Here is a 14410-nt window from a genome sequence, read left to right as displayed (position 1 = left end):
TGTTAATTGAACTAGTTGACTGATATATAAATCCCATTCAAAAGTCAAGTGAATCAGATGAAAATTGAGGATTTTTGAAATTGTTGTTGACTTTGGCAATGTAAGTTGAATAAATAGTGGTTGGTTCAATTTCAGTTTACTGATAAGTAAATCCAACGTTTTGGGAACATTCAAATGTTGGGTTTTGCTGACGTCTCCACAACGTCGCTACAACGTTTCACTTTCGTTGTTGCAACGTTTTGCTCCAACGTTTTGGGAACATTCAAATGTTGGGTTTTGCTAACGTTTCCACAACGTCGCTACAATGTTTCACTTTTGTTGTTGCAACGTTTTGCTCCAACGTTTTGGGAACATTCAAATGTTGGGTTTTGCTAACGTTTCCACAATGTCGCTACAACGTTTCACTTTCGTTGTTGCAACGTTTTGCTCCAACGTTTTGGGAACATTCAAATGTTGGGTTTTGCTAACGTTTCCACAACGTCGCTACAACGTTTCACTTTCGTTGTTGCAACGTTTTGCTCCAACGTTTTGGGAACATTCAAATGTTGGGTTTTGCTGACGTTTCCACAACGTTGTTTCAACGTTTTTTTCACATTACTTTCCTGCAACATTGAAATAATGTTGTTGTAAAACGTTTCCACAACGTCGCTACAACGTTTCACTTTCGTTGTTGCAACGTTTTGCTTCAACGTTTTGGGAACACTCAAATGTTAAGTGAATCGTATGAGAATTCACGAGTTATTTAATTATTAGAAATTAATGAAGTACTTATTTAATTAATTACATTTCTTTCTCTTCTGACCATGAACTTGGTGTCGACCTGCAGGCCAAACCGTTGGTCAGATGAGCTCGATACCTTGACCAATTATAGTAAGTCACTTGATTGGATGCATATATTAATTATGACATCATAAGTCACGTGACATGGCGGCCATGGTGGATTTCTTGAAAACCTTTAAAATGCATCCCTGCGTTCATTTTTCGATCGATTGAGTTGAAATTTTGAACAATCGGATCTGGACTGTCGTTGTTAACGACTCTGGCATGCACTGGTCCAATCAGGATGGAGCGGTATGGTCCCCGGATCATCACTGCCCGCAGTTTTAATTAGTTTTACTTTTACCTTTCACTCTTTCTGTTCATTGTTCTCTTGGTCATACAATTTTTGAAGACATGCATGTCATGATATAGGAAATGTTTGTTCTGTTGAACGGAAGAAATGTTTATGGTTAATTCAATGTGGTAGGTGGGCAACACCACAAAGCATACCTCTTTTAAGGTGTGTATAAACCCTGGAACATTTCAGCAATCAATACGATGCTGAAATGGTGTAATTTAATCAATGTGGTAGGTGGGCAACACCACAAAGCATACCTCTTTTAAGGTGTGTATAAACCCTGGAACATTTCAGCAATCAATACGATGCTGAAATGGTGTAATTTAATCAATGTGGTCGGTGGGCAACACCACAAAGCATACCTCTTTTAAGGTGTGTATAAACCCTGGAACATTTCAGCAATCAATACGATGCTGAAATGGTGTAATTTAATCAATGTGGTCGGTGGGCAACACCACAAAGCATACCTCTTTTAAGGTGTGCATAAACCCTGGAACATTTCAGCAATCATGACGATTTTCTCATGTCACCTGGAATGGTGTAATATTGTGTAATATGGTCGACCTTGGGTTTGTTTGGGTTTGTTGTTTATTTTTGTGGGTATATATTTTTGTGTATTTTGTATATATTTTCACGACAAATTCCAGTTAACATTCTGCAAAATTTGCTCGTTTTTCTGGCCGAGTCGAAGTTGCGTTGAGTTCCTATGGCATGCGCCTTTAAAAGCGCTGTGTAATGGTTGAGCTCCCTTTATTTCGTTTTGGTCACGTGGATGAGCAGACAAAATGACGAATGCTGTGGCTGGAGCAGTAGAAGCGATTTTTCTTTTAATTGTTTAATGATTATTCGATATTGTTATGACTTATTGTCAATAGGTATACTAAGTGGTCAGGAGGTAGCCTTTTGCTATGTACAGTTTATTTTATTGTTGATTATACCACATAGTTGTGGTGATAAAGGAAATGTTTGTTTTTCAAAGAGATGATTAAGTGGTCAGGAGGTAGCCTTTTGCTATGTACAGTTTATTTTATTGTTGATTATACCACATAGCTGTGGTGATATAGGAAATGTTTGTTTTTCAAATAGATGATTATGTTATGACCATGATTATAAAATCATGATGATTATTATGAATGATATCATAGGGTTCCAATGCAGAATGATTGCACGAACTTGGAAAAGAACTTTCAAGCCCTATGGGATAAATTGGGTATTACAAGCGATGGAGTTTCAAAATTTAGCATGATTGAAGGAATTTTACAGTCCCATTTCAGGAGTTTTACGAAATTTATATTGCCAAGAGATTTTGGGTACTATTAAAAAAAAAAAAATGATGAGATTTTTTCCCAAAGAACTTTAATATCTGCCATCCATTTTGGCTGTCTCACGAATGAAGGATGAGTTGCCTTTAGTGGTTGCAAAGAAAATTTGTGGAGACCAGGCAAAATGGGAAAATATGTCAGATATGACCCTAGGACAGAACAGTGATTCGTCAATTGACATGAGGTATGAACCAGAGGTGACGACCGATGATCTTCAATCTCAGTCAATAGATGGACCTGTCCTGACATCATTGGGGAAAGGGCTTATGCAAGGAGTCATCCAAAATGATTAATTTGATTTATTGATGAATATTGATAAATTAATTGAAATTGAATAATTGAATTGATTAAATTGAATAAATTTAATTGAATAAATTTAACTGAGTAAATTGAATTGAATAAATTGAATTGAATATATTGATTGTTTGATTGATGAAAATGCGGTCTCAAGAAAGAAGCTTTAATATCTTTGTGAGATATTATCAATGTGAAGACAACCTTGGAAAATTGAGCAAGGTGGTGAGTTTATATATAGATATATATGTGCGGTTAACATTGTGGGATTTCCCCTTCAACAGAGCGGACACCTGAGGATTCACCCATTTCATACTGACCCTCTGGCTCATCTGCAAATACTGATCTGTGAGATTGGATTGTGCAAAAGCCACAGGTGAGAGAGATTCTCTGGAAATCACCATTTGAACAGGTGGAGAGATCCTTCCTGGAGGTACGAGTGAAGCTTTAGAGGAACAAGCTACAACACATCCAACGCTACTTTGATAAAAGGCAGAATGGGAAATGGAGCCTGCAAGAATACACAAGGACAACCAGAGATTCCACAAAAAGGTACTTGTACATATCATATGTACGACCGTTATGGTGCCGAAGCTATAAGACAGGTCGAGAATTGGTATTTGTGGACAAAGGGAAATGCTGAGGAGTTTCCAAGAGATGGTACATTTGAGCGAAGTCGATTGGAAAGATTGGGACAAAGATTGAAAGCCAGGGAGAGACAGAATCTAACGGTAGACTGGCTTGCATTCCATCTTTGGGATGGTGAATCCAGACACCGGGAACAGCAAGAACGGATAACGGATCTAGAACTTAAAATAAAAAGGACACAAGATACAGTGGAGGAGACAAATGCACAACTGCCCTCGAAATTAGGAATGAAAGTGACAGTTGTCCCATCTGATTCACATTTGTCTCCCCAAAAAGGACGGTACAGAGAATTTTTTCGTGTTTCAGGAGATAACGAGAGATTGCAGTGGCAACTCAGGGATGTAGAGATGCAGCCCAGCAATACAAGTGCACAGGTGCACAGACCAGGCAACGACAGAAACCGGTGTTTCAAGTGTGGACAGATGGGACATTGGAAAAGAGGATGTCCATATACCAACAGGAAGACAAGTTCATAGGGTAAACCAAGATCAAGGGTACCAGTGCTGACCGATACCTCAGACAACGATTAGGCCTTCATTGCGACAAATCCCAAATGACGATTGGCCTCAACAAATTAGATTACTGGACAAACATGAATAACTGTCGATGATTCTTGTGTCTGAAAAGTTTTCGGAGCAAGAATTATTCATTTTTCTTTTGCTTGTAAGCAAACTGATAATTAATTGATCAAATGCCGAAATTGGATCTTTTATGTTGGGCACAAAATTTTAAATTTACAAAGTTTGGAACAATTGCTTTGCAATTTTTTTTTGGCAAACCAAGTGACAAGAGTCACATGATGATCAGGTGGGAATTTCGGACTATTGTTCTGCACGATTGATAGGTCAGTGGTCGACTGACATACAAATGGGTGGGTAGTCAAATTTGGATAAATTATTGTGGGAACTGAAAGGGTAATTTCAATGTGACATCATCGGGGTTTTCTAAGAATAAACTTTTTTGTCCATTTGTGTATTAGCGTTTATAAAATTGAAGGACAAATTTTGAGAAATTGAAATAAAGTTGACACCCATCCTGATCTGTAAATAAGGGTTCCAACGCAAACAAATATGCATAATGCATGTGTGTGTGGGTATTTTGTGTGTCAATGTTAGTGTTTTTTGTTTTTGTGTATCAATCTTACAAGATTGTTGACACCGACAGTGCGCCTTGTCTGAAAATAGATAGTTCCATGGGGATGGGATCGCATATCGAGAGAATTCGTAAAATAAAACTAGAAATATAATTTGATTATGAAAATTATCACTTTTGTCAAGGGAGATGGAGAATAAAGATTTGATTTGCTGACTTATGAGCAGCTATTCATAAATAGTAAAAATTGGGAGTAATCTTGGGATTCCATTTAGTCTAGTAGGAAGACTAGGTCCCCCTGCACCCCCCGGAGATATACTTCTAATCAGTGTTTCTAGATTGGAAAAAATGTGTAGAAAATGACTAGCTATGGCCCCAAGCTGAAATAATGTCCCACATACCATTTTTATGCAAATTACTGCTGCCATTATCAAAAAAAGACTAGGTCCCCCTGCACCCCCGGAGATATACTTCTAATCAGTGTTTCTAGATTGGAAAAAATGTGTAGAAAATGACTAGCTATGGCCCCAAGCTGAAAAAATGTCCCACATACCATTTTTATGCAAATTACTGCTGCCATTATCAAAAAAAGACTAGGTCCCCCTGCACCCCCCGGAGATATACTGAAACTGGCAGTGACTGGTGATTGAAATGCGGTGCCTTTTTGTGTTTCAGGTCGAGGTACGTGAACTCCCCACGATCTACAGCAACCAGGAAGAGACTGATACCAGGGTGGTTCTGTACCTCCATCATGCTGCTACCATCGGATACAAGAACGCTGTAGTCAGAACACCGGACACAGACATCCTCCTGATCCTGCTCCACCATGCCCACAACATCAAGCTGACGGTGTACCTGGATACAGGGTCAGGGAAGCATCGCCAACTTGTCAACGTCTCTGAGCTGGCAGAATCCCTGGGAGAGGACTACTGTGCCACTCTCCTGGGGTACTATGTGTTCAGCGGAGAAGACTGCACCAGTGCCTTCAAAGGGAAGGGAAAAGTCGGGCCCTTGAAAAAGCTGGAGAAGAATCCCAGGTTTCACAGGGCATTTGGTGAATTTCACAGGGTATTTAGAAAAATAAAACTTTGTGTTAACGTCTGTGTAGACGGACCTTAATATGAGTCTATTATTTCGTAAAACTGTGATTATTTTGTAAATAAAGCACTAATTAGCATACTAGTATACCATAGACACATGTAATCATGTTATGAATAGTTCTATCATGATCTATGCCCTTCAAAACATGGGTCTAGACACCTTCATTTTTCAATTATCTGCAATATTGGCTGAGATATGTCAAAAATCGTTTTTTTGATAATGGCAGCAGTAATTTGCATAAAAATGGTATGTGGGACATTTTTTCAGCTTGGGGCCATAGCTAGTCATTTTCTACACATTTTTTCCAATCTAGAAACACTGATTAGAAGTATATCTCCGGGGGGTGCAGGGGGACCTAGTCTTCCTACTAGACTAATTGTGATCGAATTTATATGAGAATCAAAGCTATTTATGGATACGAGCTTCATTAAAATGTGGGAGTACAAAATTAGCCAAATTTTGGAGAGGTCTTACACTGACTTCCCAGAGTACTCTGCTCACGGATTTTATATATATATATAAACTTGAATTTTATCAGAATATAAATTGGGCTGTATGTATGGATGTGTATAAGGCATAGATATGGCATAGATGTATGGCATAGATGATAAGGCATAAGTATAAGGCATAGATGATATGGGAAAATAGTAAAGGAAATTTTGCTGGTTTGAACTATTGTGAGTTTTGAGTTCTGGAGTTCAAACAAAGTCACTGGTTAACAGATGAGAATGGATAGTAAATAAATTCTTTGATGCTGGGTAAATTAAGTTCGATATTACTAAGACTTATGAGAGCTATTGTTCTTCCTTACAGCAGTGGAAAATTAATGGGAAAAAATAAATAAAATTAGATCCAACATAATGAATCTATAAATGAATGTCATAGGGATAATATCCTCAATTTGTACTAATTATTTGATTGTGGGTAAAGGAATTAATTTATCATAGTGGATTGTTAACAGCAGCCTGAAAATGTCCTGTTGTTGAATGAATGTTGAATGTCATCGACATATAATTATGTCATAGGTATGAATATATACAAGGAGTAGCAGACTTGTTTGTGGGTTTATTAGGTATATTGGCAATTGTTTTAGTGGTGGCTTGCTTGAAAGCCTTAGTGACGGTGTGTTTGAATAAGGTAACCAACAACACGATGATAACGCATGAAGTGACAAATGAGGAAAGAAATGTGGAACCACAAGAGGAAGACTTTTATGGCGACATAAATACTGAGATTAAAAGATTAAATCAAGTGATGTTGCAAATGAATACAGTAGAATTAAGATAATGGCATAACGACAATGTTATGAGTTGTGTCAATTACAAGATCAGTGAACTCATATCACCACGAGTGACACACTGTTAGAAAAAAAAAAGGGAAAAGAAAAAGTGGAGAGGAATTATGGTAATAATACATTATGCTTAATTTGTTGGTTTGGGAAAATTGTTGTTGGGAATTAGATATTCCCGTTTGTGATTGTAATCATATACAATTTATTTTCTTAGAGTAGTGCTAAAATACCTGCATGAGTTAATTTTGAACTATATTAACCTGAAAGCATTTGTGGATGCTATTCTTAGTTTAGTAGTGAAATACATACCTGATTGAATATTATTTGTGTGACGCATATAAATGAATATAACTTTTAAATGTTTTAAGGAAAAACAACAAATTGTTGAATGTGAAACTGTCGGAAGACATACATGATTATGCTGATTTCATGGTAAGATGTACCCTATCTGATTCAGTGTGTGTGGAAAGCAGATTCAGATGTGACTGAGCATAAGGATAAGACGAGATCACATTTTGAAGGGAGTGCTAACGGAATTGGGAAGAAGTTTGAGAAAGAAAATTTGTGGCTAAAATGAAGTTAATCGCGGCATACACCCTCTTTCTCAAAGAATGATGAAGACATTCTCCCGTGTAACTTGGAGATGGATGCTTTCCTTCACCAAGGAAATTTATGTGACCATTTGCCTGGATCACACTGCAACATATGAAAGAAAGGCGATCACTTACTCTTGTTTGAAGGCTTCGAACATTCATCACATCAGAAGTTGCAGGACAACGACATTTTACCTGCAACCTCTGTGAAATGCGGGGACATATGTTATTACTTCACCAACTTCCGGGGAACCAGCATGGAGCTGCAAACAAACGGCTGTGCCCTTGTCACAACAGCTGTGCGCGATTCTGCTGGTTGCTCCTGGTATGGACCATGAATGACCTGAACACCATGGTCCCAACATCATTGTGGATGCATCCGGCATCCCTGTTCCACATCTTGCTGGCCAATCAACGTCACACCAATACTTTCTGCCCACTCATAATGAGGGAGGAGGCAAGTCGACTACAACTGGGTGAAGGCCTTGTTCAGGAATTACTATGGTTTACAGCAAGAGTGGCAAGAATGCTACATGGAGAGCAGGGTCAGTCTATGACTCCGTGCAGTTATTACAAACAGCAAGACCCTACACGAAGTAGTGCAGGTGCTATGAAGACATTAGGAGAAAATGTTTCATACCTGGATTCAAACACAAGTGATCAGCCCTTCCTTTCAAACAAAGAGTCAACATTTGTGTGGAGGCAAACGTTTTTGCCAGATGTTGCAGATGCTTTACAAAACTTGAAAATGAAGTGAAATTGTTGTTGCTTGGTGATGGTGAAGTGTTGTTTTGCAAAGATATTTGTGATGCAAGTGAAATAGATTGAATTAACAATATGGAAGGAGTCAATGACCAACGAAATGTTTTGTGATTCTTGCAGGATGATGGTGTATGCCTAAGGAAATTGGATTACCAAAGTTATGGTTTGAATACTTGTATTGATGTTTACTTGTAGTGATTGATTGTTTACTTAAATTGATGTTTAGATTAATGGTTAATATAAACATAAAACAAAAAGATGAGGGATTATGGTAGAATAAATCTTTATACTATGTAACTAGTTATGAGATTGGTGAGTGAACCAATAGGTGGTCGTAAGAATGTTAGGAATGTATCTCGCTCTGTTAAAGCTGGGAGTCCGTTGTCCACCTCCTGTACAGCCCCGGGCTAGAGCACCCTCCTATTGTGAGGTAAATGGAACTCACAGCAGGAGGGGAACGAGTTGGTGCCAGTAGGGCGATTGTGGATGACCAAGGAGCTTCAGCGCATGGAGGATTAACTTTTAGCGCACAGGGGATTAACTCCAATTTATCCATATAAACCAGAGCAAACTTTGAGTCAGCAGACTTGTCATCAGAAGCTCTGCCCGATGGAATGAACGAGTACGGCGCTGCAGAGGAACATCGGCTGAGAAAGAGGGACTATGCGGATAGAGTTATCTGATAGAGTTATCTGGTCCATTGAGTTAACGGTAGTTATTACTATTTGAAACTAGTTAATAAAGTCTGGATCTTTTGTAAACCTGTTTTCCGGTCATTGGTCTTGAGTCCCAAACCACTTCCACGACACTATCAAGGATATTTTTGATTTATTGATTAATCATTTCATCTATTAATTATTTATTGATTAATCGATTAATTATTTATTGAGTAATCAATTAATTATTTAATTTTTTATAAATGACTTATTTAATTAAATTTCTAAAAGATACATCTTCGGATGAAGCACTAGTGGTTTAGTTATGCGATTAGCTAATTGATTATGAAAATATTTTGTGATAATCTTTTATTGATTTTAATTATACAATTAATCAATCAATTAGTGTACACCTCTCCCTCCCAATGCAGCCTCAATGAGCTGCACTGCGGTATTGCCGGGCGCCGGAGGCGCCCTGGCAATGCCGCGCTGCAGCATATTTAATTATTTGGCATGGGGCGGTGTACTTTGAATGTATGTGTACTTGTCTCATATTTCTCTTGTCTACCGCTCCCCTTATTATATACTTTGTGTGTCTGTTTGATTTTTTCTCTGTGTGATAAATGTTAGCTCTTTCACGAGCCTCGATTCTGTATACAAAAAACAAAAAAACAAAAACAATTAAATTTTTTTTTTTTTTTTTTTAAACCACAGGCTTTACGGAGGTCAGTTCGTAAGTACGGGCGTTCGTAAGTCGGGCGTTCGTAACCCGGGGACTGCCTGTATATATAATCTGGGGGCATGCAACCCTCCCACCCCGTCATATATCATCACCCTGTTGTCATAATTTTGGGGTTCCCCCCAATCATCAAGTGTGATATTTTGCCCCAACCAGCAGGTGTATGACGTAATATATGAACGTTCCCTAAAGAGTGCACATTTTAAAGAAAAGAAAGAAACATAACTGACAAAGCCAAATGACATTACATTCTACCTTTCAGAAACGTAATTGTCGGCCATAAAACTCACCCTATATGTAGGATAAATATGTGAGGAACATACATACATACGGAAAGACAAACGCTGTAAACACGGGAACCAAACATGTACGCCATAAAAAATTGTTTGTTTAATCACGAATTTGCCAGTGCTAAAAACCTCTTTGCGATTTTGAAGAGGAAGAAGAGCCAATGTATGGCTTTTTCACACAGCAGTTTGAATTGAAACATTTACTAGTACCGACTGCAAAGCCGCAATGAGCCGGCGAAGCCAAAGCCTCTTGCCACTATTTTACCCATCACCATGGCATCAGTAGGTTAGGTAGTTGGTAGTAGGTAGGTGTAGTAGGTACCGTACCTGGTAAGACTTGGTAAAAGAGAAGAGCAGACAGTCCTCCCCAATACCTACATACAATAAATGTCACAAGAAGCTTAAGGAAGTAACTATACGATGTGCTAGCTTAAGGCCTAATTTAAGAAATTTTAACTGGGCTTAACATACGTTTTCACAGTATGTGTGTAGTCTTCTAACTTCAGTCGCTGTCAGGACTGGTTCTCTCCGGGCACTGCGGCTTCCTCCACCAGAAGAGGTTAGCTTGCAGTGATTAATTCAGTGAATTCTGTCTCAACTTCCGGCCGTGAAAAACTATCCGTATTTCTAAACTAAATATGCAAACCGCTTATACCGTATTTCTGGCCGTGAAAAACTATCCCCGACGGCCACGAGATTTCTAAAAAATAATTCTTCATCAATTTTAGAATATTTGACGCCGTTTTCACCCTCAGAAATGCGTAATAATCTTTAAAAAAATATTTTTTCAAATGCTCGAATCTCATTGGTTCGGGTGTTTTGTGAAGATTTTCGTTGAAGATAACGAGGTTGGTTTTAACGTATTTTAATTACAAATTAGAGGTTTATTAGATTGTGAATCAAAGAAAGACGGGTGAAACAAACTCCTATTGAACTATTTCGCAATTGTTTTATGCAAACTTCCGCATCCGGTCGATGGCGGCCTCCAGTGCGTGATTTGGTTTTAGAATTTTTTTTTCAAATGCTCGAATCTCATTGGTTCCGGTGTTTGGTGACTCGTTTCGTTGAAGATAACCAGGCCCGTGGGGGCCGAGGTTGGTCTTAAAGTATTTTAATAATAAATTAGAGGTGCATAAGATTGTGAATCAAACAATGACGGGTGAAAGAAACTCCTATTGAACGTTTTCAATTTGTTATGCATACTTCCGCATCCACAAGATGGCGGCCTCCATTGCGCGATGGAATTCTCAAGCCAAGGCATAATCAGGTTTTCGACATAATATGTACGCGTTTATTGACAACACCGGCTTCGCCGGCTACTAGTACCGACTGCAAAGCCACAATGAGCCGGCGAAGCCAAAGCCTCTTGCCACTATTTTACCCATCACTATGGCATCAGTAGGTTAGGTAGTTGGTAGTAGGTAGGTGTAGTAGGTACCGTACCTGGTAAGACTTGGTAAAAGAGAAGAGCAGACAGTCCTCCCCAATACCTGCATACAATAAATGTCACAAGAAGCTTAAGGAAGTAACTATACGATGTGCTAGCTTAGGGCCTATTTTAAGAAATTTTAACTGGGCTTAACATACGTTTTCACAGTATGTGTGTAGTCTCCTAACCTCCGTCGCTGTCAGGACTGGTTCTCTCTGGGCACTGCGGCTTCCTCCACCAGAAGAAGTTAGCTTGCAATAAGATCAGTGCCGACAGATCAGACGATAGCGCCGTTTCAACGGCAATGTGTAAAAAAAAAAGAAAAAAAAAAAGGGCCTATTCAACGGCAATGTGTGACTGTCGTTAATCAAACCGAGCTTTCTTTCTTTATGTAAACCGCTTATACCGGTTGGTGCAGGACAACATCATAAATCAGACAAACCTACTGAGCATGGGAGCATGGGATTGAAGCCTAATTCGGCTTTTCGGGTCGACCACTAAAGAAGAGAAAAATTTCGAAAATGGCCCAGAGTAGAGAAATTTAGCAGTGTAGTTAAAGTGTAGACTTAAACTGGTAATTGAAACAGTGTAGATTGTAACCTGGTGAATGAGCAGGAGTCACATGACACTTTCTCACAAATTAGCTTGGGTACCCAAGACTTGGGTACATTTATGTCGTGGTTAAGCATAAACGTCGTCCTTCATGCCACATCTGATAGGTCAGTGTGGCGATGAAGAATGGAGGCGAAACATTGTTCCTCGTTTTGGCTTTGACCGAGTGACATGGCGTTTTGCAGAATCGAGTCGAAAAACACGTTGTTCAAGTGCTCGTACTTTTTCGCTGTGCAGTAAGCGAGTGACTTGATACGTTTCACAGTGCCCAAAGCAATGACGATTTAGCTTAGGAAATTTGAGCATATGATGAGAAATATTTCGAGCAGCATATGCTTACGCGTGATTCGGTTGTTTTGCACCAACCTCGTTCCCGGCATCGCAGACGACGCCCTGGTAAGATACTAAGATGTCCTGTGTCGAGGGCGCTGATTGGCTGACCTAAGCTGATCGGTCAGCTCACAAAATTTCGAAAATTCAGACCTAAAATGACACAATTTGCATTCTGGATGAGATTAAAATTGATAAAATTTACTTCTTGATTAATTCGGTGAATTCGGTCTCAACTTCGGATATTTCCGGCCATGAAAAACTATCCGTATTTCTAAACTAAATATGTAAACCGCTTATACCATATTTCTGGCCTTGAAAAACTATCCCCGACGGCCTCGAGATTTCTAAAAAATAATTCTTCGTCAATTTTAGAATAGTTGACGCCGTTTTCACCCTCTGAAACGCGTAATAAGCTTTAAAAAAATATTTTTTCAAATGCTCGAATCTCATTGGTTCTGGTGTTTGGTGACGATTTTCGTTGAAGATAACGAGGTTGGTCTTAACATATTTTAATTACAAATTAGAGGTTTATTAGATTGTGAATCAAAGAAAGACGGGTGAAACAAACTCCTATTGAACTTTTTCGCAATTGTTTTATGCAAACTTCCACGTCCGGTCGATGGCGGCCTCCAGTGCGTGATTTGGTTTTAGAAATATTTTTTCAAATGCTCGACTCTCATTGGGTCCGGTGTTTGGTGACGCGTTTCGTTGAAGATAACCAGGCCCGTGCGACCTGAGGTTTGTCTTAAAGTATTTTAATAATATATTGGAGGTGCATAAGATTGTGAATCAAACAATGACGGATGAAAGAAACTCCTATTGAACGTTTTCAATTTGTTATGCATACTTCCGCATCCGCAAGATGGCGGCCTCCATTGCGCTACGGAATTCTTGAGCCAAGGCATAATCAGGTTTTCGACATAATACGTACTCGTTTATTGACAACACCGGCTTCGCCGGCTATTATTCTAGGACAGTAGAACCCCTTTAGAAAGACACGGAACGAGCATATAAAATTATATATATACAGTAATGATATTTTTGCGAAGCAATCGAAAAATATATAAAACTACACATACAACCCACAAACAACAACAACCACAGCCACGATAATAATTGAGTGTTATAAAAGATCCTTATTTTCACGTGTTTTACTTCACGTGTTTCAAGTGTTTGCGTTTCATAATGAATGAAAAATGTAAAGGTAGAGCATGCAGATTGTGATACATGACAGGTTCAATTCAACGATATGTCTGGCCTGAATGGCATGGGAATCAAAATGGTGGTGTGTGGAGTCAGCCGTCGTACCGCCATAATGACATCACATCAACCCTGTCATGCGACCAGATCCTCAGCTCTGATTGGTGTACGTTAGAGGGGACATACAAACATAAATACACACGGACAGACAAACACTGTTATAGATGGCTTTGCCCTATGGGCTACGCCATAAAAAATGATGTCGCTGTTTTTTTTCAGTGATGATTTGAACATCTAAATATATTCACAAAACACATGCTGTTGGAGCTATAATAGCTTTGCAAATGCTCATCCAGACATCAATATGCAGTTTTGGCTCTGATAAATGGCTTGAGACAATTATTTATTTATTTTTGAATATAACATTTTGATTCTGCACGAACATTTTGCTTCAGTAGAAACAATTTTGTTTCCCTGGAGAATACACTGTTGCTGGAGGTGGATGTAATGAGCAGGGATAACGTTGGAAACTACAGTAGTTACGTATTATCAGAGTAGTTAAGACACGAAAGTCCAATATTTTACATCATTGGGTACTGAAGAACCTTATTCACCTCAAATCACTTACAAACAGGTAAAATTAAGGTCGGAATGTGAACAACATTGCAACTATAATTTTATATAGGTTCACAAGAATGAGGATATGGACACCAGCAGAATATCTAAACATGAATGTTGGGAACTGTATTTGAAAATATAATAAGGATTTGGTGAAGCAACATGAATAAATATTGAATCATATCAGAGCTAAACAGCAGAGGTTTATAAAATTAGATTATCCCTTTGTACAATTAGCTTTTTTTACATGTGGAATGTCTTGGAGGATTAACTTTGCCTCAGGTGCAGGCCGAGAACTTTGAAATTTGTCAAA

At 38.7% G+C, this 14410-nt stretch overlaps 1 protein-coding gene across 1 annotated transcript in view; it reads right to left on the bottom strand.

The window, feature by feature from the left end:
* Positions 1–14410, bottom strand: part of LOC137425102 (protein sidekick-2-like) — a 547704-nt gene that overhangs the window by 248692 nt on the left and 284602 nt on the right. The window lies entirely within an intron of this gene.

This window comes from Myxine glutinosa, chromosome 1 (assembly GCF_964187855.1).
Source record: "Myxine glutinosa chromosome 1, kmMyxGlut1.1, whole genome shotgun sequence".
In the NCBI taxonomy this organism is placed as follows: domain Eukaryota; kingdom Metazoa; phylum Chordata; class Myxini; order Myxiniformes; family Myxinidae; genus Myxine; species Myxine glutinosa.
Note: the sequence above shows the minus strand (reverse complement) of the source record. Positions and strands in the feature narration are given on the sequence as shown.